This window comes from Gobio gobio (assembly GCF_949357685.1).
Source record: "Gobio gobio genome assembly, chromosome: 3".
Lineage (NCBI taxonomy): Eukaryota > Metazoa > Chordata > Actinopteri > Cypriniformes > Gobionidae > Gobio > Gobio gobio.
The window spans coordinates 16,213,803-16,226,598 of record NC_137099.1 but is presented as its reverse complement, the minus strand read 5'-3'; the positions used below and the strand labels follow the sequence as shown (position 1 = coordinate 16,226,598).

The following is a 12,796-nucleotide window of genomic DNA, read 5'->3' as shown; positions in this document are numbered from 1 at the left end:
AAAATACAGATTTTTTTTCTGTGATGGGTAGGTTTCGGGTTAGGGTTAGGGGATAGAATATACATTTTGTACAGATTAATGAATAGATTAAGGAATACTAAGAAGATTGATTTCTAACTTAAAAAAATATTTAGGGGGGTGGTAATTACGTCCCGGGTCAATAAAGACCCAATGTATGTGGGTTTAAGAGTTAAGTAAGACATTTGCAGGTCGATTTCTTTTCTGTTTGGCTGTATATAGTATGCCGTATAAAAATCGTTATGGAAAGTCCCCATGAAATGTGTGGGGTCTACCCCACTACTATGGGGTTACTAAACTATGTTACAGTGGTGCATTATCATTCATTTTTCATGTCCAAAAAACATGTGAGGGGTAGGTTAAGTTTAGAGTGTAATAATTATAAATATCTATATTTAAAAACATAAAAGCTATATGAAAGGCCTAATGTTGTCTGTTTTACTTTGTATGCAGTATGCTGTGAATCTTAAACTGTAAAATTTTATCAGTATTTGGCTATCTCGGATACAATTTCAATGTCAGGGCTGAGTCCCAGCCATGTGAATTGTGATTAGTATGCTGTGACAGAGTCAAGGACAGCTGATTAATTACCCAGCATTCTCTCTGATGGCTTAGTGATGTCCTGAGGAAAGATTATCGGCATATGAAATTTTCAGCAACAGTCACGCGATATTGCCGTCAGGACTCCCTCTGAGCAGCACAAACACAGGTAAGCATGTGTTATATATGAATTCATTTTTTGAAATGTCATAATGTCATTGTAGGCTATTTTTAATAAGCCAAAGCTATCATATAAAAAGTTCTGCAACACACAGATTTCCATCAAATTAATAGTTAAGGTTAAAACAAATAAAGCAGACAGTAGCTTGATTTAACTGACATTAGGCTAGCAGTTTGATAATACACACATGATTAGGTTTTGTGTATATAAGGGTCACAGTGTGGTTCAGCTTCTAAGTTGTCTCTTTTAGACAGCAAAGAGGTAATGCAAATGGCGTATTTAACTGATCTTCTATCGCCATATAATCCATCTCGCTGACAGTATATCTCTGCAAAGGCTTTTCTAACTTGTTTTTACTTTTGAGCGAAGAACAAAAAAAAATCCCTGTGAGCATATCGCAGCCTTGAATGACATTCAGTCTCTTGTAAGTTACATGTGTACAAGTGTGAGCATGAAGTTCCTGGCTGCAGTTCACTTATGGCCACCAGTGTCGCTAATGGCGGGTTTTGGAGTCGTAGCCCCATTAATTTCATTAATACAATATTATCTTATTATTTAAAATAATTCACAGCCATTCAATAATAATTTAAGATTTGAAGTACACTACAAATGCACCCTTTTTCAGAAGTGATATTCTGCTCTCTGGATATGGCTAATATGGTCATTTAAAAACATACTTAGGGCTTGCTTTTGACAGTTTTAGACCATTGTTGACATACAGTGACAGAATGTGAATTGCATTGCTCAGATAATGTAGTCCTGGAAGAATTTTATGAGAATTGTTATTCATTTTTTACTCTTGACCTCCATTCTCTCAAAGGCCATCATTTATGATACTAAGGGCCAAATTTACTTACAATCTTGTGCCAGCACAAACCCTTTTTTGGCATTAAAAAACTACTGTCAGGATTTACTAAAGACACGCAGTGAAAAATTAGCGCTGAAAAGGCGTAGACAGGGCTGTTTTTGCAGCTGACCTTATTGCATATGCATTTGTTGGAGTTTCCCTTTCAGATGCAAAATTTATGGGAGGAGAGTATTTAAATAAATCATGCAAGGTGATTTACTAAAGTTTGCGTCAGTCAATACACTGGTATTTGCGCCATTATTTACCACACAAAAAAAGCATGTCTTAACCCATTTGTGCCCAAATTTTTCTGAATTTTTTCATGCATATAGTCATGTTAATAGTGTCCTATGTGAACATGTTCTGCATTTATTTCCCCCAAGTTCCCCCAAGTTTTTGTATTGCCGTATTTGAATGTGCGGCAACTATAGTTGCCGGTAGGCAAATATGTTGTATGCACCCCTTCAATGTCAAATTTGAATAGGAGGATAACATTTGGCATCTAACTCAAAATAACTACTTTCAACAGATCAATCTAAACAAATGTATTATGTATAAAAGTCGAAGAACATTCAATGCAAACTCAAAAAAGCTGCATCTATCTTATAATCTTTTGAATATGAAAACACAACTAACAACAAATAAATGTTTCTTAAAGTGGTGGAACATAGTGCAGAACAAAGTGCAGCCATTAAGTTGCCCAACAAGGCATTGAGTATCAAAAATACTAAATAAATAAATAGAATGACGAAAAAAAATTACATCTATATAACAATTTAAAAAAAAGTGCCATCAGACAGGAAGAGCAAGATTGATATTTACTGAACGCAGAACGAACCTCGCAAAACACTTTTAAAAACGTTCTGGAACTTTGAAAAAGTATTACCTAGCGAGCAGGGTCGTTTGGAGGGGGAAATATTTACCCAGAACTTAATTTAGACCCTGGTTTCTGCGGTCGAAACACACCGAGTACCACCCCAAAGTTCCTAGTTCCGGGGGAAAGTTCCTGCGGTGGAAACGCGGCTTATGCTTCCTGGAAGTAGGGGTTGGAAGTTGGCAGCCTCATGTGACAGGAAAGTGACACGAAATCCTTTATTTGGTTGTTTGCTTGCGTGTCATTGAGATATAAAACATGGATAATATCTAGAAAAATACTTACAAAAGGAAAATGATAACTATACATTGCGGCAACTAGTTGCCTGTGGGCTTGAATGGGTTATACCAGACGCTAACTGGTAGATTGCGTTGGTCTACTGACAAAAAAAACACAAATGCAACCAGATCATTTCCATAATCATCGCGCACAGAACTTTTCACTCCCATCAGCGCTTTTTTTGGAATTGCGCTCTCACGCTAATTTGCCCTGTTTACTAAATCTGGCCCTAAGTATGAACTGACAAAATGTAAAAAATGTGTACCTTGAATGCAATGTAAGTCGCTTTGGATAAAAGCGTCTGCCAAATGCATAAATGTAAATGTAAATGTATGAATCGCTGTAAAACAGTTAAGGGTTTGGCATGCATGTGGTTTTTGAAAAGAAGAGAGAAAAGAAAAGGTTGCAATGAAGGAATTCATATTCTCCCCCACAGCAGCATACTTGCACACACAGACGGCACACAGACTGAATCAATATTAGAGCAGCACCCAATTCACCGTATTAAATGTTAACCTTTAAAATGATGCTCCTGAGCCCCTGGAGGTCTTTGACTGGCAGCCATTCTGGCACATTGAACTGATGCCCTGCAGCCAATGGCAGAGCATGGAAGAAATCACATGATGACACATATGTGTTATAAGTGGATTACCCCATGGCCTGCTGGGTAAAACAGATTAGAGCAGATCTCTTGAGTTGCAGGCACAGTGTGGGTGCTGTAGAGTTCATTTTAAACCATCACATGCTTTTCAATTCTTCAGTACTGTAGACAATAGATATATCATTAAGGCCGTGCCCTCACTACATGATTTTTTGCTCTGAATTTGCTCTTGCAGATTAATGTCTGTAACAAAACACCCAGATTGTAGCCAAATCGAAGCTCTCTCCAGTCACCGGCACACATTGAGCAGTTCAGCAACAACAGTGATATTGGAAGGAGGAAGCATGAATAATTTATTTTGCCATAATTCCCTTTTTCACATTTTATTTTCTGCATAAAAAATCTTGCCTGCGAAAAGTAAGTTGAATTTAAATAAATTGAAAAATTAGGGGGAATTGGAGGCAGAATATCTTTTTCTCGCATTTACTATTTGTACGTTTTTAGTATAATTTATGTTTATCTCATATTTACAGATATTGCATAAAGTCTTTGGAGTCAAAATGGAGTGATATTTAATTAAAAATACACGTTTTTCTACAACTCAATTGTCGACTACCTTTCAAAAATCTGGGCCCAGTAGGATTTTTTTTATGTTTTTGAAAGAAGTCTTACATGCTCATCAAGAATTTAAGAATAAAATAAAAACATTAAAATTGTGAAATATTATTAAATGTTAAAATAACTGTTTTCTATCTGAACATATTTTACAAGGTAATTCAGCATCATTACTCCAAAAAATGGTAAAATCAGCATCATTACTCCAGTCTTCAGTCTTACATGATCCTTCAGAAATCATTCTAATATGCTGATTCTTTTCACTGTTGAAAACAGTTGTGCTGCTTAATATTTTTGTAGAAACTGTGATACATTTTTGATGAATAGAAAGTGCAAAATAAAAGCAATTATTTGTAATAGAAATTATTGTCTGATTTATAAAGTATATTCAAACGTTTTATTAAGAATTTAATTTATTATATTGGTCTGGCACAAAAATATATATATGTAACAGTGTTTTTTATTTGGTTACAAAAATGTTTTCCATCAAAAATGTTCCTTAAAAATAACACAGGAGGAAAATTGTACCTTCATAAAAAGTTCTTTTTTGACACTGACTTTTCTGGCACACTCCCGTGATCAATTGCCCGTTTCTGGTGTGTATTTATGTGAGAAAATGGTTTTGCAGAGGTATTGAGGATGCCTTGCCTGTGTTCTGTTGCTCAGACAACAACATGACTGATGGTAAGAAAGATTGTTCTGTAATACAAGCAGTACAGTATATATAGTGAGGGCATGATCTAAGATGTGCCAGGACAATGTATGTCCATGTGGGCATGTTTGTGTAAAGAAAGAGACGTTTAGCATGTTCAAAACGCTGTGGAAGAGAGGAAACGGAAGCATGTCACCCTTGTGTTTCCCCGTCATAATCATTTATTGATTTGAGAGCACAGCTGATAAAATGTCACGCTTTGCTTGTGTTGTTTGTAATTAGGGTGTCAGAACCGTCTGTCTCTCAACTTCCGCCTCAGAGGCTGCAGGCTAGAACAGAATTTTCCATGCTAATCCTGTAGATAGAACATTCCAGAGAATTACACATTTGTATCAGTGTTTTTCCATTCAATATATATTATATTGTACAATGGTGCTTGAAAGTTTGTGAACCCCTTGCAGAATCTGTGAAAATGTGAATAATTTTAACAAAATAAGAGGGATCATACAAAATGTATGTTATGTTTTTATTTAGTACTGTCCTGAATAAGATATTTTACATAAAAATGTTTACATATAGTCCATAAGACAAAAAAAAAAAGTTACCCTTGATTCTTAATACTGTGTGTCGTTACCTGAATGATCCACCGTTTTGTGATGGTTGTTCTTTGGTTGTTCTGAGCAGTTAAACTGTTCAATGTGCTTCAGAAAAATCCTTCAGGTCCCGCAAATTACGCTTTCCAGCTTATTTTGCATATTTGAACCCTTTCCAGCAGTGACTGTATGATTTTGAGATCCATCTTTTCACACTGAGGACAATTGAGGGACTCAAACACAACTATTAAAAAAAGGTTCAAACGTTCACTGATGCTTGGGGGGGGGTGAAAACTTTTGAACAGGATGAAGATGTCCAAATGTTTCTTATTTTTGGTTAAAGCTACACTATGTAATTTTTCCGTTCACTAGAGGTTGCCTGTTCAAAACAAAGGCGTAGTTTGATGACGCCACATTTGAGCGCAGAATCTTGGGAAATGTGGTCTTCACCTCTCAGCCGGTGGGAAAGAGTCAGGATAGGACTCAGGCAGAAATCATGTTCATGGATGCGATTATTAACATTACTGTAGTCTGAAGCAGAGCAGGACCGAGTGTTGTGGAGCTGAGCAAGGCCGCAGGAGCAATTGAAGAGCGGGACTGTTATTATGGCATAGTTGCCGGCAGGACTTTTATTATGACACGGTCGCCGGCGCCACTTCCTCTTTTCCTGTCATGAGTATGAGGTAACGCAACTCTGTTTATCGTATTCGATATATCTGAGTGTGTTGAAAAGGAAGTTATGACTTTCGCTCGGTGGCTGCTATGACACTTGTTCGCACTGTAGTGAGAGTAAAGCGTTTCTGCTAAAAAATAAAACCAGAAACCGACGGTAACGCAGATATGACGCAATCGACAGGCGACCTCCTCAAACACATAGCTCACACGTTCCTTGGTTAAAATAGCAATTTCTAACGATTTACAAATAGTTGGAAACATTTGGGATATTCTAAGTACTCAACTGAACAAAATATATGACACTGGCCTAGTGGTTTTTGGATATTTTACTGCAAAAATCTTACATAGTTCACCTTTAAATATCAATTTTATTCACTTAGTACTGCCCTTCGGAAACAACAGAAGATACTTTAATGTTTCCCGGAAGACAATTTAAAGGATTAGTTCACCCCAAAATGAAAATGTCCTGATAATTTACACACCCCAATGCCATCCAAGATGTTCATGTCTTTCTTTCTTCAGTCGAAAAGAAATTACCGCCCCCGTGTTTACAAAGCGCTCGTGTGAAGACTAATACAAATGCCCTTTAGCAAAGAAAATGTAAAACAACGATATATCCCTAATTTTAAAGTTGAAAGTTTAGTGTTTTTGGTAAAGGGCGTTTGTAATAGTCTTCACACGAGCGCTTTGTAAACAGGGGGGCAGTACTTCTGTCTACGTCTAGTGTGACCGTTCCGACGTGATTACGTCATCCTTAGCACCTCGCAGAGCTGCACAAGATGAACAATTTTGGTTAAAAAAGTATATATACTTTTTTTTTTTTATTTAAAAGGACCGATCGTTTCGCTAGATAAGACCCTATTCCTCATCTGGGATCACGCAGAGCCTCTGAAGCCCATCGAAGCACTTTGAAACTATTTATTTGGACCTTCAGCATTTTGGTTGCAACTGAAAACTATTAGGGGAGAGCGTGGCACAACCTAACGCTTTTTGACTTTCTCAATTTGTGTAAATCCTCTTGGGGTTCAGAGTATTTATTTTTTCCCACATTAATTGCACACATGTCTAGTACAATTATGGGGTTTTGTTTCATTAATACAGTGTATACTTTTTTCTTGATTTACCCCGAAAGAATGGGAGTGAAATGTGACAACATGCCCCGTAGGTGGGGTACATTGTAACATGTGAGGGGCTCAATGTAACAAGACAAACTAAAATATTTTGTCAACAAAATACAATTATTAACTTTTTTAAATAAAATAATGCCATTTTTGAGTTTGACAACAAACACATCGCTAAATACAGCTATACAGCATAGTTAAAAACATAATAATAATTAATAATTTCTGAACATTAACTCTCAGTCATTATTCACTCTTTTCTCATGGTTTCTCAAAAGAATTCATAAAAGTATAGAATATAATGGCATATTTCTAATAGGGGCTCATTGTAACGCAGTGTTACAACGCACCCCACCTGCACAACTGGGATTCAAATCGCGGCTCGTGTCTTCTGCTGGTTAGATCAGCATTAAAGAACAATCTCAACTGTTAAATAACAGATATAAGATTACAATAATATCAGATTTGTCTTATTTTAAATAAACACAAAAAACAGAGATGAAAACTAAACTTGAGTAAGAAATTTACTTTTGCTATGATTAAATAAATGTTCAGTGATATCTTCCAGAGATTTTTTAATTTTGGCGCAATTTTTTCTCTAAATAATGTTGATATGGCAACTAGTAAATACACTAAGTTTAGTCATTCTGCCATGTGTGGAAAGGGTTAAAACATGCGTGTTACAACTAACCCTGCGTTAGGTTGTGCCCCGCGCTCCCCTATATGGTGAAAAACCCTGGAACGTTTTCTTCAAAAAACTTAATTTCTTTTCGACTGAAGAAAGAAAGACATGAACATTTTGGATGAGATTGGGGTGAGTAAATTATCAGGAAATTTTCATTTTGGGGTGAACTAATCCTTTAAGTACAATTTACCTCGATCTTCAAATTCAAAAAGTTTAATGCGTGGTTTCCTTCTGGAGCATCAGTGAATTGTTGAACCTTTTTTAATAGTTGTGCTTGGGTCCCTCGATTGTCCTCAGAAAAGAAGGATCTCAAAATCATAATCACTTCTGAAAAGGGTTCAAATATGCAAAAGATGCTGGAAAACCGAAGAATTTTCGGGACCTGGGGGATTTTTCTAAAGCACATTGGGCAGTTTACCTGCTCAGGACAAACAAGGGACTCAAGAACAACCATCACAAAACAAAACAAAAACAGCCGTGGATCATCCAGGTAACGGCACACAATATTAAGAATCAATGGTTTATAAACTTTTGAACAGGGTCATTTTTATAAATTCAACTATTTATCTTTTTGTCTTGTGGACTATATGAAAACATCCTTTATGTAAAATATCTTATTCAGGACAGTACTAAATAAAACATAACATGCATTTTGTATGATCCCTCTTTGCTTTTCGGCCAATTGAGCATCATAAACCAATTGATCTTCATTTAAACACCCCAGCCTATCTGAATATTGTTGCTGACAATGTCCATCCCTTTAGGACCACAGTGTACCTATCTTCTGATGCGCTGTCAAACATTACAATGAGTATATGTATATAATCCTTATTTTTTAGACTTTAACTAGATTCTAGATTTAGAACACCTAACTTTATTTCCTATTTTCTTGCAGCCGTACTTGCAGCGTGGTAATATGATCCGTTTAGGGGTTTGTAAGAAGCTAATCTATTTGCATGCAAATTTAGATGCTTTGAAAAGTCTAAAAACTGTCCAGGGAGGAAATGACATGACTGATGATAATGGTGCCGTGCTCCTGTTGAAATGTCACGTGGGACAACAATGGAACCAAATGAAACGAGAAGATCTGGTTGATTATAATTGGTCTATGGTGAGGATCTCCTTGTGAAATTACATCAGAAGCTTTGAATTTTTGACTTCACTGAGCTTCAAACTACGTTAGAAATAGTGAAACTGCATAGTTCAGGCCAGCAGTACCACATAAAACAGCACAATTAGTCTGATTAGTCTGATATGGTATGGATTTCGATTTTATTACATAATGCATTATGTAAGGGATAATCCACGTCTAGCCATGCATTAAAGGATTTTAATGCACGACGTAGAGGCGAAGAACCACCCAACGCGAAGCAGCGTTATTTGCCAAGTGAAAAACTAAGTTAAAGCTGTAACTGATAATTACAGTGGAATTTTTAAACAGACGGGTTAAAATTACGGTTATTTTCTTAAGTTACGGCTCTTTAGTTCTAGCACTCCATCCGCTTTAAATAAATTAGAGCCATCGGATTGTTTTTATTTTAACGAATTATCACATTTATTTGCATTCATTATTAAAAGAGAGAGACAGAGAACTGAAAGAGAAAGATCAGAGAGAGAGAGAGAGAGAGAGAGAGAGAGAGAGAGAGATGCGTGCGCGAGTTACCTGCACTGTGTGCATGTCTTTAAAGTCTACAGAAACTTTTTTTTAAGTCTCATTGCTTAAACATATAGCTAACATAGGCTAACTTAATGATTCTTTAATGAATTTATTACAATTATTTATGAATGACAGGCAACACTAGCCTGGTCTTACCAGACTCTCGAACATTTCATTTCTGGCCACTCTCCATTGACAAGCGTTTACTTCCTTAAAGGCGGGTACTCTGTTGAAGTTTAAAACCATTGGATCTCCCAAGAGCCACTCTGGATCTGCCATAACCAATCGCATACGTTTGGTCGTGACGTATCTCATGCGCCGTTCGCCTCTGTTTCTCACATGGAAATCCGTAAAAATAACTCTACAGATTGTGCACGCCACCTCAGTGATAAAACCTAAAACTTGTGCATTCGGATTGTGATTTATTCAAAGTTTTGTTATCAGGAACACGCTGCTCACGTGGTCCGTAACATGATGGTATGCTGTAAATAATATGTCATATGCTTGGTATGATAAGAATAAATGCTGCTGTAAAAAAACGGCCCAATTCAAATGTTTACGTGCTTTTCCTCTTTTTATTTTTTGACCGGTGATGAAATATATTGCTCTTGTAAATACTTGCCAGCATTTAAAGAAATACAAGTCTAGAAATGCATCCAAATTAAAGCGCAACCGCACAGTGCTCTGCAGTGGTCAAAAAGGATATAAACAGTGAATTATGAAGTGATATATTCTTGAAAACACAGAGATGTGGATTCGGACAGCAATTAAATTACCACACAACCTTGGTGTTTGTCTAAAACGGTAGGTAATTCGGCCGGGGATTTTTACGCGGGAGGTTGGAGATGGACGGCAATAAAATCACTGACTAGCCCCTGTAAATGATGACAATACCTTCCGACCCCACAAGAAACAATTACCGTCCGAATAGGGCTTCAGCCAACTCCTTCACCACTAACGGAGCGAGCTGGAAAGGCTTTAACTTCTGGATATTTGGCAGCGGTGCCACAACGGAATGAATGGCTTCGCTCGCATCTTTCTCCACCGCCATTACTGAACTACAACTCAAACGTCATCGTTCTCAGCCACTCCCTCTGTTCGCTGATTGGACCAGTAAAAAATTGTTCGGAGAAAACCTAAGAATATACCGCAGTCCAAAAACACATTACATTTATTGAAATGCATTAAATTAAATAAAAAATGTAAAAAAAAATCTTGGAAATTTTGTTTGGGGATTGCTTTACTCATCATTATACTAACTGATGTTAAACTCAACATTTCTATTTATCGTGAAATTAGACATGGAAAAGGGTAGGGTTATTTCATGTTTAGGCTTGGAGGTGAAATTATGTTTCGCTTTGCTTGAAGAATGTTCTAGATGTCAGTATGTCACAATGTCAGTATGTCAAGCAAAAATAAAGGTTTACAGTAACGGACGCGACTGTCAATGCGTTATTAGTAGTGACCCATGGTCAGTGTTGGGCAAGTTAATGAAAATTAGTAATTAGTTACAGTTACTAGTTACTTCTATTAAAAGTAATTGAATTACTTTACCAATTACTAAATATCAAAAGTAATTAGTTACTAGGGAAAGTAACTTTTCAGTTAGTTTTATGTCTGCTTTTTAAATGTAAATATGAACAGTACTGACCAGTCAAACACAATAAACATAATTTTTAGACCTATTTATTGTAATCAACAGGACAAAAGGCCTTCAAATCAAGCAGTAGTAGGTACAGTGTTTAGTGTCCAGCAGCAGCAGCGAGCATTCCCTCGGCGCAGCTAGGAGAGTAGGCCTATAGCCTGGAAGAGTTATGGCCTTTTTACACCTGCTCACTTCATTCGTTTTCTCTGACCAGATATCTATCCGATTGTGAAAGACCAGAAGTAAATGCCTTCTGAGATTTTTTCAAGGCGGATTTAAATCCGATCATTTAAACAAACCAATTCAGAGGGTGCAACACGCGTCGCCGCGAATGAGTAAAGCAAGCCAACACGCAACCTGCCGCAAGTCAAACTGAAAGTAAGTATTATATGCTCAAAAACACAATCATCTTCATTAAAACTAATGAGACTAAATGATCGTAGCAGTGCTTAGTTCGCTCTCTCATATTGCGGTCTTTGATCTTTTAACTGATACTTCACGAGTTCACACTTACAAATAATTTATGGAGAGTAATTTAACTGCGTATTTGGCGTGCTGTCCGGGGGGAGGGCTTCGAGCTCGGAATTTGGCCCGAACCCAGAGTACCCCCCGTATATGTAAGTGGCTGATAAAATAAAAGTGTGGAGAAGGGGTGGTGGAGGGATGCTAGAAAACTGTCAATGAATGGAGGTAAGACTGCTGCGTGTATATATACCTCTTACTGTTGATTAGCTGAGTGCTCTCCACCTGTGTCAATTATCTGAACGTGCTCCTCCCGAACTATGTTTATAAAACATTATTTCACGAGTTCACACTTACATATAATTTATGGAGAGTAATTTAACTGCGTATTTGGCGTGCTGTCCGGGGGGAGGGCTTCGAGCTCGGAATTTGGCCCGAACCCAGAGTACCCCCCAAAAATGTTAAAACATAGGACAGCCGCCTGGCTAAATACCCCCCCAAAAAAACCGAGCTTGGCGGGCTGGCATTTGAGAAGGGCCTGGTTGCTTGACCGGTAGGCCCCTGAGGGTGGTTGTGGCGCATCGTGCCGGGGGATTGCCTGCAAGAGAAAACGGGAAAAGAGAAACATGGGAGAGGCAACAATATTAAAAACATTATTAAACACTTCCTTGCTGCGTGGAAACTTCCCACTCTGCATGGAAACATCGACTCTTCGTACTGCGTGGAAGCTTTCCGCTCTTTCGTACTGCGTGGAAACTTTCCGCTCTTTCTTACTGCGTGGAAACTTTCCGCTCTTTCGTACTGCGTGGAAACTTTCCGCTCTTTCGTACTGCGTGGAAACTTTCCGCTCTTTCGTACTGCGAGGAACTTCCTCTCTTTCGTACTGCGTGGAAACTTTCCACTCTTTCATACTGCGAGGAACTTCCTCTCTTTCGTACTGCGTGGAAACTTTCCACTCTTTCATACTGCGAGGAACTTCCTCTTTTTCATACTGCGAGGAACTTCCTCTCTTTCGTACTGCGTGGAAACTTTCCACTCTTTCATACTGCGTGGAAACTTTCCACTCTTTCATACTACGAGGAACTTCCTCTCTTTCATACTGCGTGGAAACTTTCCACTCTTTCATACTGCGTGGAAACTTTCCACTCTTTCATACTGCGAGGAACTTCCTCTCTTTCATACTGCGTGGCAACTTTCCACTCTTTCATACTGCGAGGAACTTCCTCTCTTTCATACTGCGTGGAAACTTTCCACTCTTTCATACTGCGAGGAACTTCCTCTCTTTCATACTGCGTGGAAACTTTCCACTCTTTCACACTGCGAGGAACTTCCTCTCTTTCGTACTGCGAGG

The 12,796-nt window shown here is 37.8% G+C and overlaps 1 protein-coding gene across 1 annotated transcript in view; it reads left to right on the top strand.

The window, feature by feature from the left end:
• The first annotated feature begins 631 nt into the window (after window positions 1–631).
• Window positions 632–12,796, top strand: part of sclt1 (sodium channel and clathrin linker 1) — a 95,551-nt gene continuing 83,386 nt past the window's right edge. The window contains exon 1 of the mRNA XM_079813086.1: window positions 632–727. The gene's annotated coding sequence lies outside the window, so the exon portion shown is untranslated. The remainder of the gene's footprint in view (window positions 728–12,796) is intronic.